The sequence below is a fragment of the Limulus polyphemus genome, unplaced genomic scaffold, assembly GCF_000517525.1.
Source record: "Limulus polyphemus unplaced genomic scaffold, Limulus_polyphemus-2.1.2 Scaffold1564, whole genome shotgun sequence".
NCBI classification, from domain to species: Eukaryota; Metazoa; Arthropoda; class Merostomata; order Xiphosura; family Limulidae; genus Limulus; species Limulus polyphemus.
Genome location: NW_013667174.1, coordinates 9926 through 23111, shown reverse-complemented (window position 1 = coordinate 23111; position 13186 = coordinate 9926). Strand labels below are relative to the sequence as shown.

The 13186-nt window shown below is 33.4% G+C and overlaps 1 protein-coding gene across 3 annotated transcripts in view; it reads left to right on the top strand.

Moving 5' to 3' along the window:
* LOC106464119 (pre-mRNA-splicing factor 38B-like) overlaps positions 1 to 13186 on the top strand; it is a 49795-nt gene that overhangs the window by 35231 nt on the left and 1378 nt on the right. The window contains exon 9 of one of the 3 annotated variants that reach the window (XM_022391797.1): positions 3834 to 3839. The exons of the other annotated variants lie outside the window; for them this stretch is intronic. The gene's annotated coding sequence lies outside the window, so the exon portion shown is untranslated. The remainder of the gene's footprint in view (positions 1 to 3833; positions 3840 to 13186) is intronic. 3 annotated transcript variants of the gene reach the window in all.

Below are 13186 nucleotides of genomic sequence, written 5' to 3'. Positions count from 1 at the left end.
AGCTTTGCGCGAAATTTAAAAACAAAACAAATAAACTGTTGCGTCAGCGAGGTCACGTGACTAGTGTCACGCCACCTCTCGAACCTTCGGGAATAGTCGGGAGATTACTAGATATAGGGTAGTCTGGTATATATATAAGAGGGTGACAACGTGACGGAATAATATGTGTGTAGGTAGTGAGTAATTGATCTGCAGTGAGAAAGTATTATTGAAGTTGAGCTCGTTCGTTGTTATAGCGTTTGTTTTAGCGCGATTGTTGAAATTAAGTGTATCGTAAAGTTGTATTCGGAAAGAATAAACCAGTTTTATTAAGTAAGGACTTGTGTCGCCAAAGTTTCGTCGGAACGAATTTACGGAAAATCAATTAACAAACGGAGACGTAACAAAACTATTAAAATTTAAATTATTTAGCTCGGCTTCTGATTATTTTAATTTATCAGTACGTAACAGTGGTAATAGGTATAGACAAATAAATGATCCTATTCCATATTCTGTAGTAGATGACATTCCAGGCTAACAGTTCTGAGCCAATGCAGAAAGAGGCGTGGCTGGTTTAATTTTCACATTTAATAATTTATTTTCTGGATGTTTTATATTGTCTTCAATTTTATTTTCTATCTCAGTGATGCCTTTTCTACCTCTTTGATGTCTTTCTTTTTATCACTCATGTCTTTTTGTACATCTTTGTCACCACAGCCTTTGATGTCCTTCATCATTTTTTCAAACTTGTATTAATCCTTCTGCATCTATCCTATAACTTTGTCAATCTTGTCTTCAGTCATATTTATTTTTAATTCTTCTTTAAATAATAGATCTTTTTCTCTTAACCCATTGCCTTACCTAGTCGTCGAATCTCCCCGAAAAGTTGTTTCTAATCGGTTTGGTATATATAAACCATTATTTAAACTGACTGCCTTATAATCATACACACACACACACCACAAATTACACTATATATTGCGAGTTGTTCCTTATTCACAAAAACAAAGGAACAAATAGAAAGGCAATGGGTTAACAGTCATATTCTTCTAATTTTCTATCTTTGTATTTTTTGCCTTTTTATTTTACTGTAATTTTCTTCTTCTTCTTTCTTTATTTTTCTGTCTCTTTTTTTTTTATAATCTTTTAGTCCTCTTTTAATTTTCTGTGTCTTTCCTCTACACTTTGTCTCAGTAATTTTATCATCTCAAGTCAGGCTTCGCTCTCACTTTGACCTCATGGTTGTCATCTTCAAAAGTTGAAGTTTAGTCAAAGTTCTATTTTATTTCACCAAAAATATTGTCTCACTCTGACACCAATGCTGTATCGTTGTTCTTTCGTTGGCGAGTTCTTTTAAATTTATGAGAAAGCGAATTCTGTTTTTATTTGGTTATGGTTTTGTTTATCGTTCATCGATTGTTCAATCTATCGTTTAGTTTATCTGTGAATTTTTAGTTACATTTCAAACACTGATTTACCTTCTGGATAATCGCGCCTATTTTGAGTATTTTGCATGTATTATGAGACTGACATCAGTTCCCCTAGCGGTGATATACAGGTATCATTACTATTGTACAAGAGTATGTAAATTTCGGAATTAATCTAGCTCCTGGAATCAGTGATCTCCGTTTACTGGTTTCATCTCTGTCAAAAAAATAATTTTTATTCTTTGCTTATTTTTTCATGTCATGTGAACGCCGAATTTCCTAAAACTTACTGTTAGTTAAGATAATTTTCCATATCGTTTTTTATAAATTGATTAGCATAACATATCGTTTTCAATCAGTCTCTAGGTGTCACCTTTATTTTACTTAAACACTCAAGTAAAGTTTTAATTATACATATTTTTATTCATTTCTAAAGTAAAATATCCTTAACACCTTTTCACATACACTCGGCTACACTGTACCGGAAATGAGATGCTTACAACAGTACATAGAGAAATAGACTAAACATTTCCTGGAAAACCGGATGACCTTCGTGACGTCACTAAATCTTCTTTATTTTTATCACTCATTCGATTACACTACCATTCTCAGTTTGCCCCGAAAAAGAAAGGTCCACCTTTCGAAAGCGCTCGGGTTATAGGGTTTTTATTCATTTCTTTGAAGACTTCTTGTACCTACGTTCTTTTCTAACATCATAAATGATATATATAGATATTTTGGACAGGATTATGTAAATTACGATCACATAATCTGTAATCTCGTGATCTAACAAGTAAATAAAAACTATGCATTGAGCTTTAACAAGTTAATTCGCGAAAAATACCTGAATAGCTTTATTGTTGATAATTGCTCGATGTTGTTAGCAATTTTGTAGTTTAAGTACAGAATATGGTTATTTTGGAATTAGATTCTTTTTGTTTGGCTGTTTCTTTATTTTTTCTCTTGATTTCTTTATTTATTAAAATAATTATTTACCTGGATTTATATGGTATGTTTTGGTAAGCTATCAACTTTTTTTTTCAATTGTTTGAAAGTGGCACATTAGATTTTTGTGACTGTCAAAGTATAATAATTTTTTGTTGTTGTTAAACTGGTTGTAGTAAAGAGTTGCCTCGGACTATTGTTTCCTAACCTGGGCGGTACCGCTCTTTAGTGGCGTTTTTAAAACTCTGGGAGCAGTAAACTTTGGGGGGGGGGGGCAGAAAAGTTTGTTAAAATTAACCCATAAGAAATAAGGGTTTTTCTTCTAACATGTTTGAGGAAAAATCATTGGGTGTGTCTATGGCAAGCACAGAGGGTATCAAGCTCAAGGTAGTCATTAAAAGTTAATTCGTTACTCGTGTGTTACCACGATATATTTTCTTTTGTTCCTTTTTGCTAATTAACTAATAGCTATGAATGTGCCCAATTACTGTATTTTTGCTGAAATAAAATACTTTAAAATTTGCAACTGACTAGAACTTAGAACTTTCATTTTAATAAATATTATAATGGTTTAAACATTTATTAGAAGGGAATATTGTGGCGAAAAGTGTTTGAAAACATTGCTTTAGAACGTTACGTTGGATGACGTTGTAACGTCGAAACATGTAGTCGTCAACTTTTTGTTGAAGGCCATAGATAGGCCTCAATAAAATGTTTTTAATTGTGTACCAGTTTAACGTTGAATATTATTTATGATTATAATGAGTATTGTTTAATATATAATGACGTTGACGTCTCCTAATAGTACGATAGGATACGATGCTAAAAAAAAATCGTTAGGTATATTTTATTAATATTATAATATCTTAACAGTTTTATTATTGAATCTTTCTCTTGGCTGAAGGGATTATTGAATTTAAAAATATTATGTATGGTTGTGGTAATTAAAGGATTTGACCTAACGCACTATTACCTTATCTTCGCAAAAATTAAAGGTTTGAGGAAGGATGAGTGTAATGATTCGTTATAGGTGAATTTAAAGAGACAAAACATGGTGTTGAAATAGAACAAAATTCCTTTCTTGTTGAAGATAAAATAAAGATAAAAGAATGCCTAATCAGATAGGATTAGAATAATCCGCTGTAAAGCAAGCTGTATTTCAATTAAAATAAGCTTTACTTGAATATGAATTGAAAATAAAATAAAGAATACACGATTGTCAGATATAAAAAGGTTTAGCAAACAAAATATGGAGTCTTGGTGCTCTCAAACACAAAAGGAATTACTCTCCTCAAAGGTCAAAATCATTCTCCATTGAAAATGCCAAAACTGCATTCACAAAACACCTTTTCTTTGTAGCTGACCTTTTGGAAAGAGAGCAGAATGTTAAGTATATTTAAACAGTGTGACATTGCAAAGTTGTTATCTATAAACAAGGTAAAGCGAGACACAATGCAACAATTTCGTGAAACAATAGATAAGTTTTTTGTTATGGTGTGAATGTCTTTTAAAAGCTGACGAAGCAATGCCATAATTAATTATACTTGTCATAATACATTACTATTAGGCTTATTATATTTTTAACACTGCATTTTTTTATCTAGTTCCTTAGGGATTTTCAAGAATTAGAAGAGTGGGTAATAACAGTATTCCAGTATAAAACTTTATTTACCAAAAAGGGACGATAGATCTTAATTGGTGTTTGTCTACAGTATATGTTTTCTTTGGGGATTCAGTTTTGGTAGAAATGAACTTGTGTATTAAGGCTTGAATAAAATACAAAGGATAGCCATTGTTTATTAGAATATTCTATAAGGTGATCACTTCGGTATGAAGAGAGAGGTCGTCAGAACAGATGTTATATGCTCTATTGAGAAAACTGAATATAAGGTTACGTTTAAAGGAGCCTGGAATAAAACTGTCGAAACGAGTATGTAAGTCTGTATGTGTTTCCTTACGATAAACAGATGTTGTAAACTAGTTATCTAATCTATTGATTTGGATATCAAGAAAAGGCAATTTATTTCAGTTTCATGAGTAAAATTAATGTTAGAGTGTTTCGAAATTATTACCCATTAAGACTGGTCGTCCCTTTTTTAGGTAAACAAATTTTCATACTGAAGTCACACATTCTGATAATAATCAAAACTTTTTATCCACAGGTTCAACTACAAATGATATTACAATCATACTGTGTTCGCTATATCCATTGCCGACGACGCGTTTCACTCAATCCAGAGCTTATCATCTCAGCTCGGACACAACAAATACAGTAGTAATCAGAGCACTATTTTAATAAGCCATTTGTTACAACAATGATTTTTATTGTATAAACGCCTTTTCGAAGCTGGCGAAGCATGGTTATAATTAATTATATTTGTCATAAGATATTAGTATTAGGCCTATTATATGTTTTAACAGATAAAGAACAGAAAACTGCATGATTGGCTTACCTTTGGAATACTACAGCTTACCTCAGTTGAGACAAATTTTGGTTTTATTGATCAGAACATCATTATTGCAAAAATGGTAGTCAAATTGTATCTCTCACTCCTCCAAAGGTCCGACATAGCCAGGTGGTTAGGGCGTTCGACTCGCAATCTGACGGTCGCGGGTTCGAATCCCCGTCACACCAAACATGCTCTCCCTTTCAGCCGTGGGGGCGTTATAATGTGACGGTCAATCCCACTATTCGTTGGTAAAAGAGTAACCTAAGAGTTGGCGGTGGGTGGTGATGACTAGCTGCCTTCCCTCTTGTCTTACACTGCTAAATTAGGGACGGCTAGTGCAGATAGCCCTCGTGTAACTTTGCGCGAAATTCAAAAACAAATAAACACTCCTCCAAAATATGTTCTGTTTTGTGCTCTTTATGAAGTACCATCCAAAATATATTTCTGTAATCTGGTAACATTTATGGAAGAGAAGAGGAGGCCCAGACTTGTGAGGTAGAGATTATAGGGATCCAAGTTGATTCGAAAAAGTCTAGTGTTAAATACTGAGTGCTTTACACCATTTCTGGCAAGGATTCAATAGCTTCATACTCTACCTACCCAATGAGATGACATAACCATGACATGCTCCATACAGAATAATTGATGATGTCGGTAATTCTCGTGTAGATTAGCCGAGCCTGATAATGTTAATGAAAATTTTTGAGAAGAGGTAACTGTGTGCAAATATGTTTAAACGCCGTAGGGGAGTCTATAGAGTAAGTCACATAGGTCATTAATCTGGTTGTTGTCATGCCTCATGTATTACGTATTCTGGATTAACCAAGAGTAGAAGAGAGTAGAAGAACTGATGCTTTATTCAAGCAGCCTCGAGTGGCGATATCGCTGCTAGGCGACACTTACTGAGTGGGATGCAAGAGAGAGTGTAATGTTCAACAGAATGCAAAACGTCCAGCCACTACAAAGGGCTCAATGCCTTTATTAATTAACTGGCTCCTCAATCACCATGCCAAATTACATTATTAGTAAACTTTTGTCCTTGCTATAACCAGGATAAAGTATCTTTGACTCGTTTAGTCTCAGATTTCTGAAGCTAGTGTTTCATCAGCAGAAAAACCCATAATTAATGTCAGTGCTTCTTGTTGTGTAACAGACGGGTCCGCTACATGAGCCTTCTTCTTCTTCGACAGTTCTTACATCTGTTTTTCAGAACTGAGCCCAATAGATCTTCAGCAGATACCTCCAAGTCCCACTGATCGTGGCTGGAACTTCGGTACTCTTGGACACGTCATCATCAATCACCGTTATTCCCTCGATTGCGAGGATTTTTTGACAGCAAATCGATCTATCAAGCCCAAAGATGTTATAGTAACACTCAAATATATGTATGATGCTGATAAGGACAATAGTAACAGTAGTAGTAGTAGCCTTCTGCAAGACTAAAAGATCAAGAACACGGTCTACAACATCAAACAAACAATAAAGACAGTTCCCATAATTTGAATCGAGAATTGAAAAAAATGGATAATTAATTAATGTGTGTAGCCAATGCTGTTGAAATGGAGCAGCCACTCCAAAGTCCTATGTCTCTTCGACTGCTCATAACTAGCGACTGAAATACGCCACCGTGATATGGATTGCATATTTAGATATAATAGATTCCGGACTTTTCAAACCCAATGAGGTATGGAACACCTCCAAGAAATTTGAATTTCTTATTCCTTGCCCTGCCACCCAAAAACATTACTTCACCTATAGTTGAAGAGATATCTTGTATTAAATGTTGTCAAGGTAATATGTCTGGTTCAACGCTATATGTTACTTTCTGTAGTAATACCCAGTTAAGAAAGCTATATATTGTTTTATATAATACAGTTGTATTATATCCTACATCACCTTATGCATGTGAAACTGGTCTATGACTATGACACGGAGCAGATATACATCAAAGTACTTGTGATCCAATTTTAAGATAAAAATTCAAAACGTGAGAACAGTTTTAACGTTTTTAACATACTCGTTTCTGACTGAATGAACCAGGACTTACTGTTGAAATTTCGTTTCCCAATACTTGAAGTAATCTGCTAAGCAATTGACGGTACCGATGTGGTTTTCAGAGATACAGAAGTCTAACAAATAAGAATCAAGTATCCACAAAATGCAGGTTCCAGAAATACTGTGCGCGGGATTTAAATTAATTCAAACAGCAAAGGACAATAAGCAAATATGAGTGAAAAAATTAACCGCGTCTTTATTAATAGCCACAGTAAAAATCTTTACTTACTAACTAACTTCTATAACTCATTTTACAAACTGCAACTTGTTACTGGAGTGGAAAGCAATATGAAAACTCGTTCACACAGATCAAAGAGAAGAACAAGAATAACGAAATATCACACTTTCAAGTTAGACCAGGGTCCTTGTTCAGTATCCCATAATATTTAGATTATCTACGTCCATGATAATTCCAAATAAATGTATTCAAGGGAGATAAACCCCAAACACATACCAAATTTTACAAGTGTCTGTACCACTCCTTGAAACAGTTATGTCTTAACTCCAGGAAAACTGATACAGAAAGAGACAATCAGGTATAAGCTTTTGGAACAAGCGTTGTAATATCAAATTCATCTAAGCTAGAGAAATAGTGCAAGTTTATGACCTTCCTTAGTTCACAAGGGCAATGCTAACTGGATACAGAACATCTGCAAAAAAAATTAGAAAATAACTTTAATATATTCTATACTAGTAATACAAGGGTAAAATGTGATGATATTGAAGTATTTGTGTAATACAAATACTAAGTTTATACATATTTGAAAGTTTTAAAAAAGTAAATTATATTTTATTTTAAATGTATATATTGTATAGTATAGAGAAAGCAGCAGACCGAAAATTTTATTAGAAAAACATGGAGACTAGTGGACCACAATAACAAATAAGGAAGATACAGGCTTGAAGCCAATCGCAGGAGTTAGCCTGAAACACATTCCAGTCCTGACTTCAGAGGTGCAAGAGTTCACAGCTAGCAATTCTCGCGCCAGACAGACGTGGTATGTTGAGAAAACCACACTAGTTCGATAAAAGACATGTCGAAATGAACCAATGTCAAAGTAAAAGCAGTTAACGGGAGGGACGGCAATGAAAGACAAGGGTGAAATACTATTATTGAAGAGACTGGAGTTACATGGTTTGTCTCTATACGCCCTAAGTTAATTGTCTTGGATGATTTCCACAAAGATATTAGATAAGGGACAGAAACAGGTTCTCTAAGGACCAATAACAAAGTGGATTTTGGTTACAGTATGATGGAATAGTCCACTTGTTGCTGGAAGACCCCACTTGTACCAATCGAGTTAAAAGAACTGATTTTGAAAGTAGATTAGCTAAACTTCTTGAACAGTCGGAAAAACACCAAAAATCGTGTATATAATTCCGTGTTTCCGACTCCAATATAGATTTCTCCACACTTATCAAGTTGCTCCGAGGACCTGATCCGACTCCAGAAGAAGATCACAGTAATCCAGAATCTACTAGAAGTTTGCCACGCAAATTCTCTGTAAGTATGCTGTTTTTAATATAGTCTAACAGTGTTTCACTTAATAATGTCTAAAGAGAGAAAGTGAATAATACTAAGTGTACTAAAGAAATAGTAGATTTGTTAATGCTTATAGTAGAACTACTGAAAGACATATTAGAAGAATTGTTAATGCAGTTATACAGATTATGACCAAGAGAATTTCTCGTGTTAACTTAGTTGATAACTTAACTAATGATGTGTCTATGTTATTTAACACAATAGAAGGTCTTATTAATGAACATCTAGACTTTCAAAGTGAAGAATTCAATGATTTAAAGTTAATGTTGTTTGGAGATAACCTTGAGAGTTTCGATATAAATGAACTATTCAACAGTATATAAATAAAGATATTATTTGATTTGTTTTCACTTGTCTCTGTGAGAGTTCTTTATTCCTCGGGTAAATTTCCTCGAGTTGGTGGCTTGTGTGCTCCGCTCGCAACAGCACGACCCGAAATCCAAATAAATTTATTTTTAACTAGTGTAAATTCGAACCCAACGACTAAGCCCACGGGCTGCCCACACGCCCGTTACAATATTTTCTGTCATCACACTTAATATCAGCAAATAGAGTTGCGATCTCTGCCTATAAATTCCAAATGCTTTATTGTTTTTGTCAAAGCTTTAATTAGGCTTATTTTACGATATATGCAACAGCTGCTTCTTTTTTCACAAGAAAAAAATTCAAATTGGAGAAGTTGCATAATAGAAATTACTAGACAAAAAAAAATATTTCGAAAGTAGAACGTAGGGCTTAAAGCTTATTAATACTGAAGAGAATTACTGGGTGATATGATTCAGGTTATTACATATGGCATCAGAGACCTGAATATCAGACATAATAACTGACCTTTTGAAACCTACATGCGGTTTTGCCACTAGATAGATAATTATCTTCGAAGTTTTGTTAGAAAAACTGACAGGTATGAAAAATCTTTCATTTGTGTATTTTGATATGAGCTGAAAGTAAGAATAGTTTGAAGAAATATTTTACAGGAAACATTATTAAAGTTAACACCATGTTAGGGTAGTTGAATGACACGTGACCAAATGGAAGGAAAAAAAATTGACGTTTTCAATTCATTTCAGCAAACAGGACGATTGTATGTAATTGCAATAGAAAGTGACAATCGACTTCCTTTTTTCTAAATGTATTAACCATTGAATATGATTAATTGTAAATTAGTCTATACAAACATATTCTTTGACTATACTTCAGCACGTACTTCGTTTGGTTATTATGGCTGTAACCTTCTAAAGCTTAGTCACTACAGAACAACAATTTCTAATAAACAAAATCTTGCAACGGGCCGCAGAAAAAAAAATCCCAGTTTTTAACATAGACTTGTAAGTTGTGACTTTAAATTTAAAAAAATTTAACAAAAACCGCAAAAAGTAATGAAAAGTTTTGATTCTAAAGGTTTTTAAATGACATGAAGAAATTACGTCATCTTTAATTGTCAATAGAAGAAATAACTCCCTTTTAATTGTGGCAAAACGCATTATTCATTAAGAAATTATAAAATTGCTATTAATTGTTAGATGAAGATAAATTAATTGGTTTTAAAACGCAATCATCCACATTGCAAATAAGATAAAATAAAATTAAGATGAAGTATTTCTTATCTTAAAAATTGTAACTTTCGGATTTAAATAGGACAATTATCTTACACATGTCTTAAAATGCCAAGTTCTTAAGCTTATATTTATGCAAAGGTAGTACAACCTATTGATTCATAAAGATCTTCATTAGTTTTTGTCTCGAAATTGTTTTAAAGTGAAGTTGGCCAACATCTTTTCTTTGTTCGGGAAATTTGACCTTTTTTTAAAATTCTGCTAATCAGTTAAATACATGTATGAGCGCTTGAAAAAACAGGTGACATTAAGATAGCATTGTACGAAACCAGTTTATGAATGATTGACGAAGAATGTACCTTTAGGAACATGCTGCATTCGAGTAATCCCAAGATCTGTAAACGGCTTTTGGAATACTAAGCTAAACAGCGTTTAGGGATTCTTGGTAAATAGAGATCAGGAGTTAAGATAATTGAAAAGGTTAAGGAGATTTCATGTTGAAATTTGTTTATATAGATAGTGTAAAGTTAGTGGCAACCGACCAGAATAAAATAAGGAAGTAATAATACGATTGTAATTCTAAACAAATTTTTTTTTGTTGGTGAACGTCAACTAAAATCGTTGAGTGTCACTACGTCTGTAAATTAACTAACACTCTACACACCAAATTTTATATAGGTTTTTCTGCCCCAGATACCCGACTAAACAAATACGACACGAGGTTATCCCATTACTTATGGTTTTACTTTTCTGATCTCTACATGAGACGACCTAGTCCCTTCTGGAACAGGAATCACCATCACATAATTTTTTAGTTAAAGATCCACTTAAAATATATTTTACAATCCAACCTTTTTCCTATATTTGAAGTACAGTAAAAACTTTACATCGAGTTTCTGCAAGGAGTTTATCCCAACCTTAAAACAGTTATGTACTTGTGTAGCTTGGAAGACATCACAACACACAGTTATTTCTATCATTTTCATCTCCGAGATTCAATGTCCAGTCATAGACACATGAAGACTACATCTATTAGGAAGGAGGAAATGGCCCCTCAGTGGCACAACGGAATGTCTGCGGACTTACAACGCTAGAATCCGGGTTTCGATACCCGTGGTGGGCAGAGCACAGATAGCCCATTGTGTAGCTTTGTGCTTAATTACAAACAAACAAACCCTTTAATAATATATTCTTTGAAATAAATTACAATGCACTGGGGAATAAAAAAGAGAGATTGATAAGTAAAAACTAATGAAAGCACGAAATGTTTCTTTTTTTATTAAAAATATTCCTTTGGTCGGATGCTTGGATAGAGAGGTTTGTTTCATACTTTAAATTATTTCTAAGACTAGCAGCATCCTTAAACTACTTAAAAGAAACGAACAGTGAAAAAAACTTTTTAAAAAGTATTATAAACAATTAAATGATAAACTGGCTGTACCAGCATCCTTTGGAAGTAAATTAAACATGCATAACATTCCTATGTCGACGTCAGATCATCAGTGTAATCCATTTTTTAAAAGTTTTTATTGCTAGTCTTATGATTTCGCAATACACGTTAAGCAGAGTGGTAAACAATAATAGCTTTGACATTAGATTAGAATCACTGTGGTTCAGCTGTTGTATCACAGGATGCCCTTGAGTCTCAAGGTTAATTTGTTTATTAGAAAAAAATTGCGTCATACACATCAAGGTTTGTATCATTTGTCTTCATTGCGTAATGTAGTTATAACATAACTTTAATGATGTTTTCGTCAAAAAATACAAATCTGATTGAAGAAGTTGAAACTACACTTTTTCAAAAAGTGACAGCAGCATAAGATATATATATATATACATATGCACCTTTAAATTAATTACCACTAACCTAAACACGCCCGAATCCCAATGAACACGCAAGTTTTGTACGATCAAATATGTTTGAAACAAAATTTGGTGAAAAAATGTGAGCAAATGACGGCAAAGCAATAAATTTGTTTAGTTTTCTTTGTTAGTTTCTTCAAAGTTAAGCACAAAGCTAGACAATGGGCTATCTGTGCTCTGCCCACCACGGGTATCGAAACCCGATTTCTAGCGTTGTAAGTCCGCAGACATACCGCTGTCCCAATTGGGGGCCCAAAATTTGTTAGACGTGTGATGTAATCATCAGGTTAAAGATCTCATATTCAAGATCTAATTTCCATATTTTTGGAATCTATTTTAAATAACAAAAATATATGCAGCACTATTTGTTTCAGACCACTTACGCTAGTAATAAGCTGAATATGCATATATTACAGAGAGAAAACACACAACTAAACTTCTTTTAAGTTAAGTAGCAAGGGAAAAAAAAGTATCAACAATTTTTAATTTTATAATGCTTTGCACACCTCCTGTCACATCAACATGAATAAGTAAAGAAAAAAAACACCTTTATTGTTTATATAATGTAAATAATAAGCCTCTTAAACCCATATGTTTTAAACACACAGTATAATTATAAAATACATTTTATTGAGTGTTTAACACCATATTCTTGTCTTGACAAACACATGACGTATGTCAAAAAATACTTCATTATTTTAACGTTTTGACACCTCGTATCGAGGTCTGGCACGAACATACCCCTGTATTTTATACTATTAGTTTCAGTACGTATGATTTAATAATATATGTATTTGAAATTGGATAAAAAGTTTGCTCTTGGGCGTTTTTATTGTCCGGTCCTTCCTTTGTCGCCCCCCCCCCCAGTGGCACAGCGGTATATCTTTGGACTTGCAACGCTAAAAACCGAGTTTCGATACCCGTGGTGGGCAGCGCACAGATAGCCCATCGTGTAGCTTTGTGCTTAATTCTAAACAAACCTTCCTTTGTCAAAGTTCGTGCAATTCTGCCTTAAACGCATAGATGATTATTTGTTTAACCTTTCGTTTGTAAGCCACATACACAGTTTTATATATATATATAAAACTAAAGAAAGACAAAAGACATTTATTGCATATAATTAGCCTCTTAAACGTGTATGTTTTAAACACATAGTATAAGATATATATATATTAGCTGAGTTACCCGGCGTTGCACGGTGAAAATTTAGATTTGAAATGTATAGATCAGTATTTTTTTTCAGAATATTATTCAGTAAGTAAATAAAAGCTGTGATGCGAGAAATAAAAAAGTATTTAATCAAACAAAGCTTTATTTGAAATTAGATCGTGTTTGAGATTGTCTTGTTCTTTGAGTCTGAAGTCGTAC